A 12,357-nucleotide genomic window follows, 5' to 3' on the forward strand; every position below is an offset into this window, starting at 1 on the left:
AATCGGAAGCACGGCGCTTATCTAATCTATTGTGATGAGACGATCCCACCTGCGAGTATAACAACTTCTCTACTGGTTAATTATATCATTATTATCCATTTTCGTACACATGCATAGTAATCATGTGAGCATTTCTCATAGCAAGAAAACATTTTTTTTACTTGTGAATCTAATAAAATATATTGATGACTGTTTGAAGGGCCAACCCACATGAATAGTTTTTCAGGCGTTTTCCCACTGGCGTTGGTCGAGTCTGCAGGGCAGGAAGCTCTCCGATTGGCTGATTATCAGCTGATTGAGTTGGCGTTCGAGAATCAGCTGATTATCGGAGAGATTCCTGCCCTGCCGGCTTTTGCCCGCCTGTGCAAAAGCGCCTGAAAAAACGATTTATGTGGCTTGGACATTCAGCTTCCCTTTAAATTCACCTTAGCTGTATAATCTCCTATACTATTAAACGAGCAACTTCCTTTTATATGTTTAGATGTTTATATGTTTTCGCCCCACTTGGATGTAATGAGCTGGTTTTCGTGCGCCAATGGAGGCCGAAAATGATTGTTTTCTGACCAGGCCGGTAAAAGTTTTACGGCCCTAGGGCTGTAAAATAACCTTTAAGTCAGCTGATTCTGATTTGATGTGAACGTGTTTACAAAATGGTTTATGAAACGGAATCAGTTTATGCTTCTAGAATTGAATAAGTATTCTGCAATAAGATACTATCATTTTATTTGGATGAATAAAATACAGATAAGATATATATTATAAACTATTCAAATTCTATTTTCAGAGTAGGATAGAACATCTAACCTAAACTTCCGAAGATCTGAACATTCAGATTGGCCAAATTTCAAGTGTGCTAAAACAGCTGATCAAAAAACTTTTCATTATTTGTGTTTATTATTCAAGAATCAAAACATTTATAATAATATCATCTTATTGTCATTTGGAAGAATAAAAAGTATAAACTCAACCTCTTACATAATTGAACATAATCTTTTAGGTTATTTAGACAAATCAGAATAAAAAATAAAAATACTTGGACTATTTCCTGATATTCAGATTACCTCAGATTTGCTAGAGCTATGACCTTCCTGTTTTGCTTTCGGAAGTGCCTAATAAACCATTATTCTCATATTTATATTGTTTATTTTTCTGTGTGGCGAAAAATAACGTTCTCACCATGGGCAAAAATGTTTTTCCGGCTCTGAATCTTTTCTAGTCATTTTCGGCCCTAGGTGCGAAATATACTATTATATGTTTGTATTTCACCGGATCTCGAAAACGACTCTAAAGATTCTCACGAAATTCAGAACATAGTAGGTTTATAATATAAATATTCGATTGCACTAGGTCTCATCCCTGGGAAAACTCGCTAAAGGACATTAAAAGGATAATTATTATTCATCCTTGGAAAAACAGCTGATGATAATTATTTATTCGTATGTTGGTGATGGAAGTGAGTGAGCGAGTTCATGTTTGTGTGTGGGACTGTGTCAAAAACTATGACTCATCTGTTGAACTTTTGTAATCATTCAATCAGATACTTAGTACCGGTTGCAAAAAAGCCGGGTTATTTTCAATCCTGATTAATTCCAGTAGATCCATCTTTTTGAAACGGTCTTCTCTGATTTGGTTCACGTGAAGTTAATCAGGATTAAAATTTAACAGGCTTTTGTGCAACTGGGCCTTTGTGAGGGAAATTTTTGCATTCCTCTGGGAATTAATCTCGATTTACTGTGATTGGATAGAACATTTCTGTATAAATGTTATTATAATTTCTTCTTTCGTAATAAATTTTTCATGCTTTTGTACTCCAGAGCGAAGCTCGGTCTCCGATATTAATTATAATGCCAGGAAACTCATCGCCACTATCAAAAGAATGAAACAGTTCCTTCAGTTTATACTTATTAACACCCACTATCATCCTACCATTTTATCGGTCTATTCATTCTGTTAGTTGTCAGCATTCCATTCTTCAGTTCTTCTTATACTTGTCTGAGTATCAATACTGTAATACCAGGTTCTCTTGAGAACCAATAACTTCCTCTCATAAAAAATGCGTGGATTGGGTGAGAGCTCATCTGCAGTAATAGGATGCCTCTGACCTTACCCAGCCGATCAATATCTTATTCCAATATTGGTTCTGGCTGCACTTGAGAAAAAATACATTAGAAGACACGACTCTGTTACTTTACATTGGAAGACTCTGTTACTTTGTGAACATAATTCTGATCACTGAAAAGGAAATATTGGAAATTGTGAGTTGAGAAAATGAGATCCGTGGTTAGTGAGTGAACGGTTCAATTCAAGAAAATTGTAAAAATCGGTTCTTACATTTATTTGGATTGCGCTTGAAGAATAAAAACCTCCTCTATACTTTGATATGAATTCTGATACCGGTAAATTTGGAATTCTCCTATAATCTACGGTATTGCTTCTGCTCCGTTTTCAATAAACGATCACAAAATCTCATTTATTCTTCAACATTCTGGCATTATTTTTCTTATGAACGATTTTTCTCAAGATTATTGCTAGAAATTGTGAAAGTAGTGATTGTAGCATATGTTTTACAAACTGAGTAACTGATAGAGAAGAAACAATAAGAGAAAATATCAGATGTTGCGGGTCTTCGTGGAACCTTTATGTTCAAATAAGGTAACATCTTGACTGCTTCAATATCCAGTGTTGGAGTCTGAATATGAATATCTGTTTTATACAAAGTTTGCTACATACTCATACGACATACTGCCTGTGAAAGTACAATATGTATCTAGTTTTCCTACAAATGAAAAAGTTCATAACAGATTTGCAGTAGCGCTTGAATATGATTCATACGTTACATGGCAATTCAATATTAATATAATCGTTGATGGAAATGTGTAAGTTTTTTCGCGTTCATTCTAAATTACCAAGAGATAATTTTAAAAGACATGATAGTTGGTGAAGAGTAGACCACTTTGCTCATTCTTGTTTGGATTCTATTGCTCTGGATGACAGTGAACTTAACATAATTTTTTCGAATTAAAAAGAATCTTCCCTTTCCAATTTCAGTGATAATATTGACCATTCGAAAATTTGTTTGAATAGAGATAAACATCTTCCATATAGCTGTACTGTTATGAGAGGTTGGTTTTTGGTGTTGATTTTTCAACCAATTTAAAAGACAATCTGACTTTATGTAACAAGTGTTAAAATAGTTATTCGAGCTTGACAAGTTAATCAATGTCGAAAACATTGATTTTCATAATTTCTTCAATAAATAAATTTATTTACTTACTGTGACACTGAGATCTTTGGCAGGTCTGCCATCTTCATGGCAAAGACAACCATGAATAAATAGTTAAATGAATTCGATTATGGCTTTCAACCGTGAAGATGGCGGACTGTCGAAAGATATCGGTGTCACAGTAGATGAATAAATTCAGAATATTGAAGAAATTTAACTGCTAGTCGTTCTATTTGATGAAACAAAATATTTATAATTCTAAGAGTAAAGAAATATTCCAAAACTTGGGCCATAGAAGAACTATTCAGTTTAGCTTAGTATTGTTTCTCTAGGCTCTACTACTATCCAAGAAAATGGCTGAGTCAGAAGTTGCATCTTCATACTAATGAAACAGTTCCCATGTCTTTGTGCAATATTCCAAGCTATCTTAAGTTCATATCTTTGTTATATGGTGTTGTGTCTTATGCTATTGTTATGTGGCTCTAAATCTTTACAGCGAACTATACGCTCCACTCTAACAAACTCTTGAAGAGAGTGAAGAGTGACTCTGCAATGCATCAAACTCAGTTTGCTTATGTTAGGTGGCACAACCACAAAGTTATAGTTTTGTTGGCGGGCGATGGGAGTTTGCAACCGTGTCATAAACCAGTATAGCACGCAAGACAACAATAAGAAATAGCTGAATGGCTGGAGGCGACAATAGGCAAATTATGTGAGACAAGAGATGGGCTACTGAGGAGTCGGGAAAAGGAGATTGAGATGCAGGAGTGAGAGGAAGAAGAAGATTGAGATGGAGTTGATGATAATGAGAATCGAGGGACTGACGAGGAATGGAGACAGCAAATAAAATGAACGAGAATGCGAATATGGAGAACGAGAAAGAGAGATTTAAAAGATAGAGAAAATAGAGGGGGAGGAAAGAGATGATGAGGAGGATTAGAAGGGGAGAAGAAGAAGTGGAGGGGGCAGGAGAAGGAGATTGAGGAAAAAACATACGATAATGTGAACCGAGAACCTAACATGAGATCAAGAGATGAAAGTAAATGAACGGAAATGAGAATAAGGAGAACGAGGAAGAGAGATTTAAAGGGTAGAGAGAATAGACGGGGAGAGTGAGAATGAAGGAAAGTAGAAGAAGAAGGAGGAGAAGTAGAAGATGGAGTGATAAGAAGGAGATTGGGATGGAGAAGGAAATTTCTGATTACAAGAATTGAGAGACTGAAGAAAGGTGTTTGAAGACCAGTGGATATGGGTGAGAATGGGAGGAGGAAGAGATAGGGCAAAGGAGAGGATGAGAAGGAAAGGGGGAGGAGGAGGAGGAGGAGGAGGAAAAGATGATGCAAAGAAATAGACGAGAAGGGAAGGTGGGAGGAAGAGAAGAAGGAAAAAGAGAAGGAGAAGGAGGAGGAGTGATAGGAGGGAAAGGAAATTTTGAACATTTTATACATTTTTCATTGTGAAGAAGAATAAGGAATAAAAGAATAAAGAATAAATGAATAAGGAGAGTAGAGAGCGAAGGGCAAGAAGGGTGGTTGAAAAAAGTTTTACGAGTATTACAAGAAAAACGATAAAATAGACAAAACAAAGAGAAATTATTAAGGAGAATATCAAAGAAAGAAGAAAATTGAGTGATAAATTATGAAGAGTAGATGAAAAATGAATTGTAGTGAAATGAAGTAAATGAGCAGAAATAACAAAGGTACATGGAAATGTCGGTGAACAAGAATGACGAACAGATATCAAGAATGATGGTTTATATACAGTACATATGCAATCATAGGCCAACACAAAATTTGAAACTTTCAATTGAGAATGTTGCTGTAGTGGAAGATAATTTGTAACTGCAGAAGGGAATAAGACTTGGAGAGGCTACTTCTAATATGAATGAAAATATTAACATCAGTACCCTTTTAAAATTATTTTGTCACAACATGTTGTGACAAAATCATTCAAAAGGGTACTGAGATTATATTTTTATTTGAACCTTGAGAGGGTATGGTTTAATCTTTAAAAATAGATGAAGAGGAGATGGAAGATGAAGAGAATGATAAAGAATAGGGAAGGTAGCAGAGGAAATTAAGAACGAATAAGAAGTAGGTAGAAAAGGATAAGATCAAGAACTTCAAAGGCAAGGAGAAAGTAAAATGTTAAAATGATTGACGTGGAAGGAGAGGGAGATTTAGTTTAGACAGAAAATGGTAGGAAATTAAAAATCAGGAAAATGAAAGAAAACGGCCGGAAGAGATAAATGAATTACGAAAACGTTTTTCAATTATTGGTGAGTCGAGTGTAATATTTTTGTTTTTATCCAGTTTTTCAACGGTGAAAACTCAAAATTCTTATTTTTTTTGTTTTTGAGTAAATATTTCGGACTTATAAAATGTTATCTAAATTTAGTGGAGAAATAGTACAAGGAGTATCCTTAGGAGTATCCTCTCCCGATCAGTGCTGTCTTGTAAAAATAATAAACAAAACTGTAAAGTGAAGATAACGGGAAGAAGGGATAGAGAGGAAACAAGTGGAATTGGAAGAAAAGTAGTTAAAGATTGTAGTAGTTCAGAAGAATATGTACGTGAAGTAGACGAGAGTATGGAAAGATGACATTGAATACTGGAATAAATTGGAATAGGAGTTGAAGAGCTTGAGGAGAATAATTTCAAGGAATAGAGGATGTGGAGGAAGAACCCGAGAAATGAAGCTAAACGAGTGAGCTACTACGAAGAGGAGCAGAAAAGGGATAAGATAATAATTCACAAAATGATGGAGAACTGTATGACTTGCGATGAACAATATGCGGCAAAGGAAATCTGTAGGTTGAGGTTTAATTATTCGACGTTACGGTAGGTTCAGTGTGCTAGACTAGGGTACCGAAATAATATAATACAGGTTGTGTTGTATAGTTTACGAGGCACAGCTCAAAACAAAACGCCACAAAGGAAACCACCGCTAGACGACGCGATGTTTGTTTACTACCAAACCCCTCTCCCCCACCAACTCCCACACGCCCACGCCCGGGAGGTGTAGATTGAGTAGATTATTATGACGCAAACCTTGCTGAGGTTTCAGCTCCTGCTTAACAGGCAAGTGGGTGATGACAATGGGAGCAGACAAAATTACGCGTTTCATCTGCAGCGACACTATCTGCAGCAATGTACTATCACGCTGGATTGTTCAGGGAACAGGAATAACTATTTGCAGATTGCTACAATTGATTGGAAAAGAGTGAGAAATTTTCAAATGTTGCTAATTTTCAATGCTAGAAGAACTGCTGTTTTTCAATCATCAGTCTATTCTCCATTTTATCGATTTCTTTCAATACATTTATAAATTATTGACAAAATAATAATATTTATTATAATATTTTCCGACAATATTCATAATGGTGCTATTTGCAGCGAATAATTCAGTAATTAATAAAAATTTCTCTGATTACCAATGAATTGCAACCAGAGGAGTTTATTGGCAAAACATATAGGCTACATAATTATTATATTATACATACAAAAATTGCTAATACTAAACTTAGTCCTAATTATGATATCCCACTATAATAATATGTGTCGGGGTGATCATAATATGAACTATCTGTATGAATTATCTAGTGAAAATTAATTTCAAATCAATAATAGTTTATATACTGTATAATAGTTATCATATCGTAATAATAGTTGGAATCACCAATAAATTTATTTGCCGAGTGAAATCATTTGGACCAATCAATTCAGAATTTGGAAGAATTAACTCAAGACAATCTCTTGCATTTTGATCTTATACCTCATACTTATACATGTTCTAATTCTTATACTTGATCTTATGCTTGTAGTACTTCTGATATTATTTGACAATATTGACTATAGTTACTAACAAGCGTCAACCTTTGATAAAAAGTTCGGTTTAAATGAAAATTATTTTTCCAACAACTTCCTCAAATATCATTCATTCATTCTTTATTCATTCATACAATAAGTACATTATCAAAATGATAATATCATTTGAGTATATAAAATACCTCCTCATCTCCTATCTCCTGTGACATTATATCATGATATCATACGGCATTTTAGTAGGCCTAGTCTTCTATAAGAAGACTATAGAAGACTATAAAAGCGAAATGGCACTGACTGACTGACTGACTCACTCACTCACTCACTCGCAGAACTAAAAATCTACCAAACCAAAAAAGTTCAAATTTGGTAGGTATGTTCAGTTGGCCCTTTAGAGGCGCACTAAGAACGGATTTGGAAAAATTTCCAAAGATACGACCAAAATCTGCGTTTTTTGCTTTTTCTCAGATTTATCGAGAACAAATAAACAGAAATTGTTCAAATTTAGTACAGAGACTAAGCTAGGGTGTAATAATGTTGAATTAGAAGGAATTTGAAATAACGCCAAAGATACGCCCAAAATCTGGGTTTTTTCCAGCGTTTTTTTGCGCTTTCTCAGCTTTATCGAGAACAAATGAACAGAAAATGTTCAAATTTACTACAGAAGCTCAGCTGGGGTGTAATAATGTTGTGTTAGAAGGAATTTGAAATAACGCTAAAGATATGCGAAAAATTAGCGGTTTTCTTGCGTTTTCCCAGTTCTTTCATCAAGTAATAGACAGAAAATGTTAGCTAGGGTCTAAAAATTTTGTGATGTGGTGACCTGAATATTTCATCTAAGATACGCCCAAAATCTGTGTTTTCCAACGTTTTTCTCAGCTTATCTGCGTTTTCTCAGTACTTTGACTTTCTGATGGAATGAAGCATGCTCAAATGAAAAATGCAGGCGAGCGAAGCGAGCCCGCTGAGCCCATTTTTGGACGATCCAGGGCGGAGCCCCTTGACTAGACGGATATGGCGAGCGAAGCGAGCCTGATGGCTAGTACTAGAATAAAACCTTGGCATATTTAGAACTTCAATTGCATGAAAAACCAGAATTTTTAAAGCTATTTTAATGATTCTTGAGCTCAAAAATACAAAACTATTAAGAATAGTTTTAAATATTGACAGTAGTTTCAATTATTAACCAAAATACAATGATAGTATATTCTGTACAATGATAGTTATGTAACTGTACATAAACCTACAGTATGGAGAATACAAGATCACATACAAACTTCCCATCTGGAATCCTCCAAAACCTCCTGTAACGGACAGTTCAATTGTGATGAACAGACGATTGCACTCAATGAGGATTCCGAGCAGATTCGAGGATTCGAAATGGTTTTCAGATAGCTGCTCATCCAGTTAGTGCAGCCGAAATCCAATTTGAAGACGGGCCATTTCAAGTGGCAATGTCACGTGCTCAAATGCATCTCTGCAACTCACTCTAGAGGGATTCACTAAGAATTGTCAGCACTCCTTCGTAAACTGCATCAGCGTGTCCCATTCAACTAATGCTGACAGTATAAAGTATGGAGCACCTTAGTGTCAGTTCACTTTGAGCTGGCAGGTTTTTCATATGGATGACATCAGTGTTTCCGATTTAATGAATGCTGTTAGTTGAAAGTGAATCAATTGAAAGTGTCACTATGGAGAGATTGACTTAGAACTGGCAGGACTTGCTTATGAATGACATCAGCGTGTCTCATTCAACTAATGCTGACATTTTGGGGTGAATCACCTCAGTGTCAATTACTTCAAACTGGCAGTTATTCCTTATGAATAACATCGGCGTGTCCCATTCAACCAATGGTGACAGATTGTTGTGAATTCCAGTGGTAGTTGGTTGCGGCCTGCATGGCAAGTGTGAACAACGAATCGCAGCCGTCTGCGGCGACACATTGCATCACGCCAACCGCCGCACATTTTCTGGCCGCAGACCGTAAATCAGTCTGCATTGGACAGCACCCGTCAAACTGCGCGCTGCATCTGGTCGTGTGACGACTGCGGCCATAAATAAGAACGACGGTAATTTACAGGACCCCCCAAACACCCTCCCCCCACCACCATCACATGCATTGAATGACCCTGCACTGACATCATGCAATGAGCCCTGACCTCATTGAAATTCGCCGGCATTTTTAACACTGGAAAGGCTGGCTTGCACATTTAATAGCAACTGCAACGTTTAGAATGGCCAATGTTTTTGTCGTTGTTTTTTGAATCGATGGGGTTTGCTTGAAAATGCATACAGAGCTCCGTACTGCATTTGAATGCATTATAATATGTTTTAGGATAAACTTATTTGTTATTTCAAACCGCATAGACTTTGTTTACATTGTAATTTCTGGGAGATTCGTTTTGGTTTTTGAAATTGATAGAGTTTGTAGCTGAACCGAGCATTTCCACATCCATTACCGTCATGATTAGACATTATTGGGTATATTGTTCTATGAAAAAAATATACTGATAACTTTAAATAAAAAAATATGATAATTGAATGATATTGTTCTTTGATATTAACAGTGTTTTTCGCTGAACTGAACATTTCCTCATTCATTACCCATGATAAGAGATGATTGAGAATATTGTTCCATAAACAATAATATACTGATGAGTTCAAATGATAAATGTGATAATTGGATGATACTGCTCGAATAATTCATAACTAGACATAACACTCCGGCTGATGGCTTCGGCTAAGCCCAAAGAACTTTTTACTTTGTTGAGAGAGAATAAATGTTATTTTGAATTTATTCCCAAGTGAGGTGTCTTTTGGAATGATTCTCAATTCTCTCTTTATCGTATTACAGTATTTGAATAATGTTAATGAAGTTCCATACCAAATTATAATACTCACCTTTCATATTTCTCCCTACATTTACCTGCCCGTCCTCTTATCACATTTCAGTTTCCAGTCTTTCTCTGTAATGTTACAGCAAACCAAGCCAAATACTATGTTATCTCATGTGGGAGCGGACTCAGCTGATTCTCCAAAATGAAATATAACACTTTTGAAAGCTTGTTACAATGGAGCTACTCGGAAATAGGTGAGATATTTAATTTCCGGAAACACAATAAATTAATCTCTCCAGAGAATTTGTTTTGTTTTCGCGAATAATTTCACCAGCTTTTGTTTTGAGTTCTAGATTCACCTTTTTATGACACTCAGTTGACACTTTGCATGTCATGTCCTAATAAACACTTCCATTAAACATTCTCATATTCTATCTTCCTCTGATAAAGTTATAATGAGTTGTAGTTCCATCTCTATAATATGCCACACTCATTATCAACGCCTCTTGGTCACGCAGCCAGTGGTCGTATCCCATACCTGGGACATGCAAGGAAAGCAGAAATTTTCGATAGGACATTATCATAGTCTGGAGCTCTACAAAAGGATGTAAAATCACAATATCTGACGGTAGATGGGTTCATATGTTGAACGTAACGCCTCTGGAAGTATTAGAATAATAATTCTGAGCCACCACATCGCCAGTTACCATCCCTAGAACAGAAGAAAACCCTGAAAATCTATGTCCATCATTCCAAGACAATCAATCAATGAAGACCAAGACAAATCGGTGCAATCGTAAAATTTCATGCCTTATGTCAGAGAAAACTACTATTATATGAATACAGAATATGCTGTATTCTGTGCTTATAACAATTGCTTATAAGCTAATTCTATGAAATAAACCACTGTAGTTAATAATAGCATGTATTGGATTCTTAAGGAATGATATCTTGAATGTGGAACGGAAGATTTTATTCTAGACCCCTTAGACCAAGGGAGAATGTACCACCTTCAACCCTTCCTCAACCTTACCAATAAACAAATACGTCTTGAACAATTATTAAACTACATTGTTATTCAGAGACTTGACTTTTCTTATGCTTATCATCTAATATTCATTTATTCTTTATTCATAGACAATAGATACAATGCAGGTAAAAACAACAGGCATTCACCCAAAACTGCTTCGAACCTTAATTTGGAATACACAGTCTAGAGGTTATGTAAATGATAACTTAATTCACACACTATTTTGAGTCCAAAAAATGTATATACCTAAATAATTTTGAATTTATTTATTATTGTTATCAGATTAATTAATTTCAAAATACAAATGCAAACAAAAATCTTCCTTCACAATCACAAAAAATATTAAAAATTTCACTTACATCCACAAATTATACTCATGTTAAAATTCTAAACGTCAAATATCAGCTTAGAACAAGCTAAAATTGAACATAATGAACAAGGTAATGGTAGAACGGTTTTCCAAAGATTAGCAGAAAGGTTTCCTTATATAATTAATATTTTTTCAAAAGATTAACTACTCTCTTTGAATTTTTGTTAATTTCATTAAATTTGTTATCTCCGCCAAAATTTTAATCTTCAGACCCTTCACAAATGACTACCAATCGAAAGTCAATGTAAACATGATTTGCCAAAATTTGAGAGGAAAATTCACTTCTATTTCATGCTTCCTATCTCCAACCAAATTCTACATTCATTCTCCACAGAGTATCAGTTTATCTGAATGGAGCATCTATGACAGAACTTTTTCCGAACGACTAGTGTAATTGAAAATGCTCAGCAGGAGATCTTATCAGAAATTCATTCCTAGCTGAGCCACTCGACAAGAGTGGTCTTGTTAATTAATAGAGGCCCGGATCCTGTAACTGAGTAAACCGGCGCCACACTGCGGTTTATTTATGATTGTTTTATACTCATCAAGCAGAACTGAGCAAACGAAGGCAGCTCGGCCTCTTGTTTGCACTGGCTTGAATGCTAACAGTCCCAAGCCCGCCCATGTATTAGCAGCATGCCCTGAATAACTGCCTAGTACCGTATAAATAATATCCAGCAAATGGATTTTGCTACCCCTTATATGCAACAATTTCCGTGTTTGCACTGCAATTCCAAGGAGAAAACTATAAAATTGTTGGCCTAACATTGATCAAACCTCTGGAGAAACCAAACAGAAGGATCAAAACCTCTACAAAATCTGTGCACCTGCGTGTGAATGATTGTATAAGTTGATTAATGTTCAAAACTTAATGTGCTACAGTTTAGCTCGCAATGAAAGTTTTTTTTATTCAAATTTTTCTCATTTGACATAATAGGACATTCAAAATAATATAATATTTTATTAGATAAAATAACAATAATTTTTGTTGTTTGTTCTACAGTTTAGCTCGCAATGATTTTTTTCTTATTCAAATTTTCCCACTTGTCATAATATGACATTCAAAATAATA

This window comes from Nilaparvata lugens, chromosome 10 (assembly GCF_014356525.2).
Source record: "Nilaparvata lugens isolate BPH chromosome 10, ASM1435652v1, whole genome shotgun sequence".
Taxonomy (NCBI): Eukaryota; Metazoa; Arthropoda; class Insecta; order Hemiptera; family Delphacidae; genus Nilaparvata; species Nilaparvata lugens.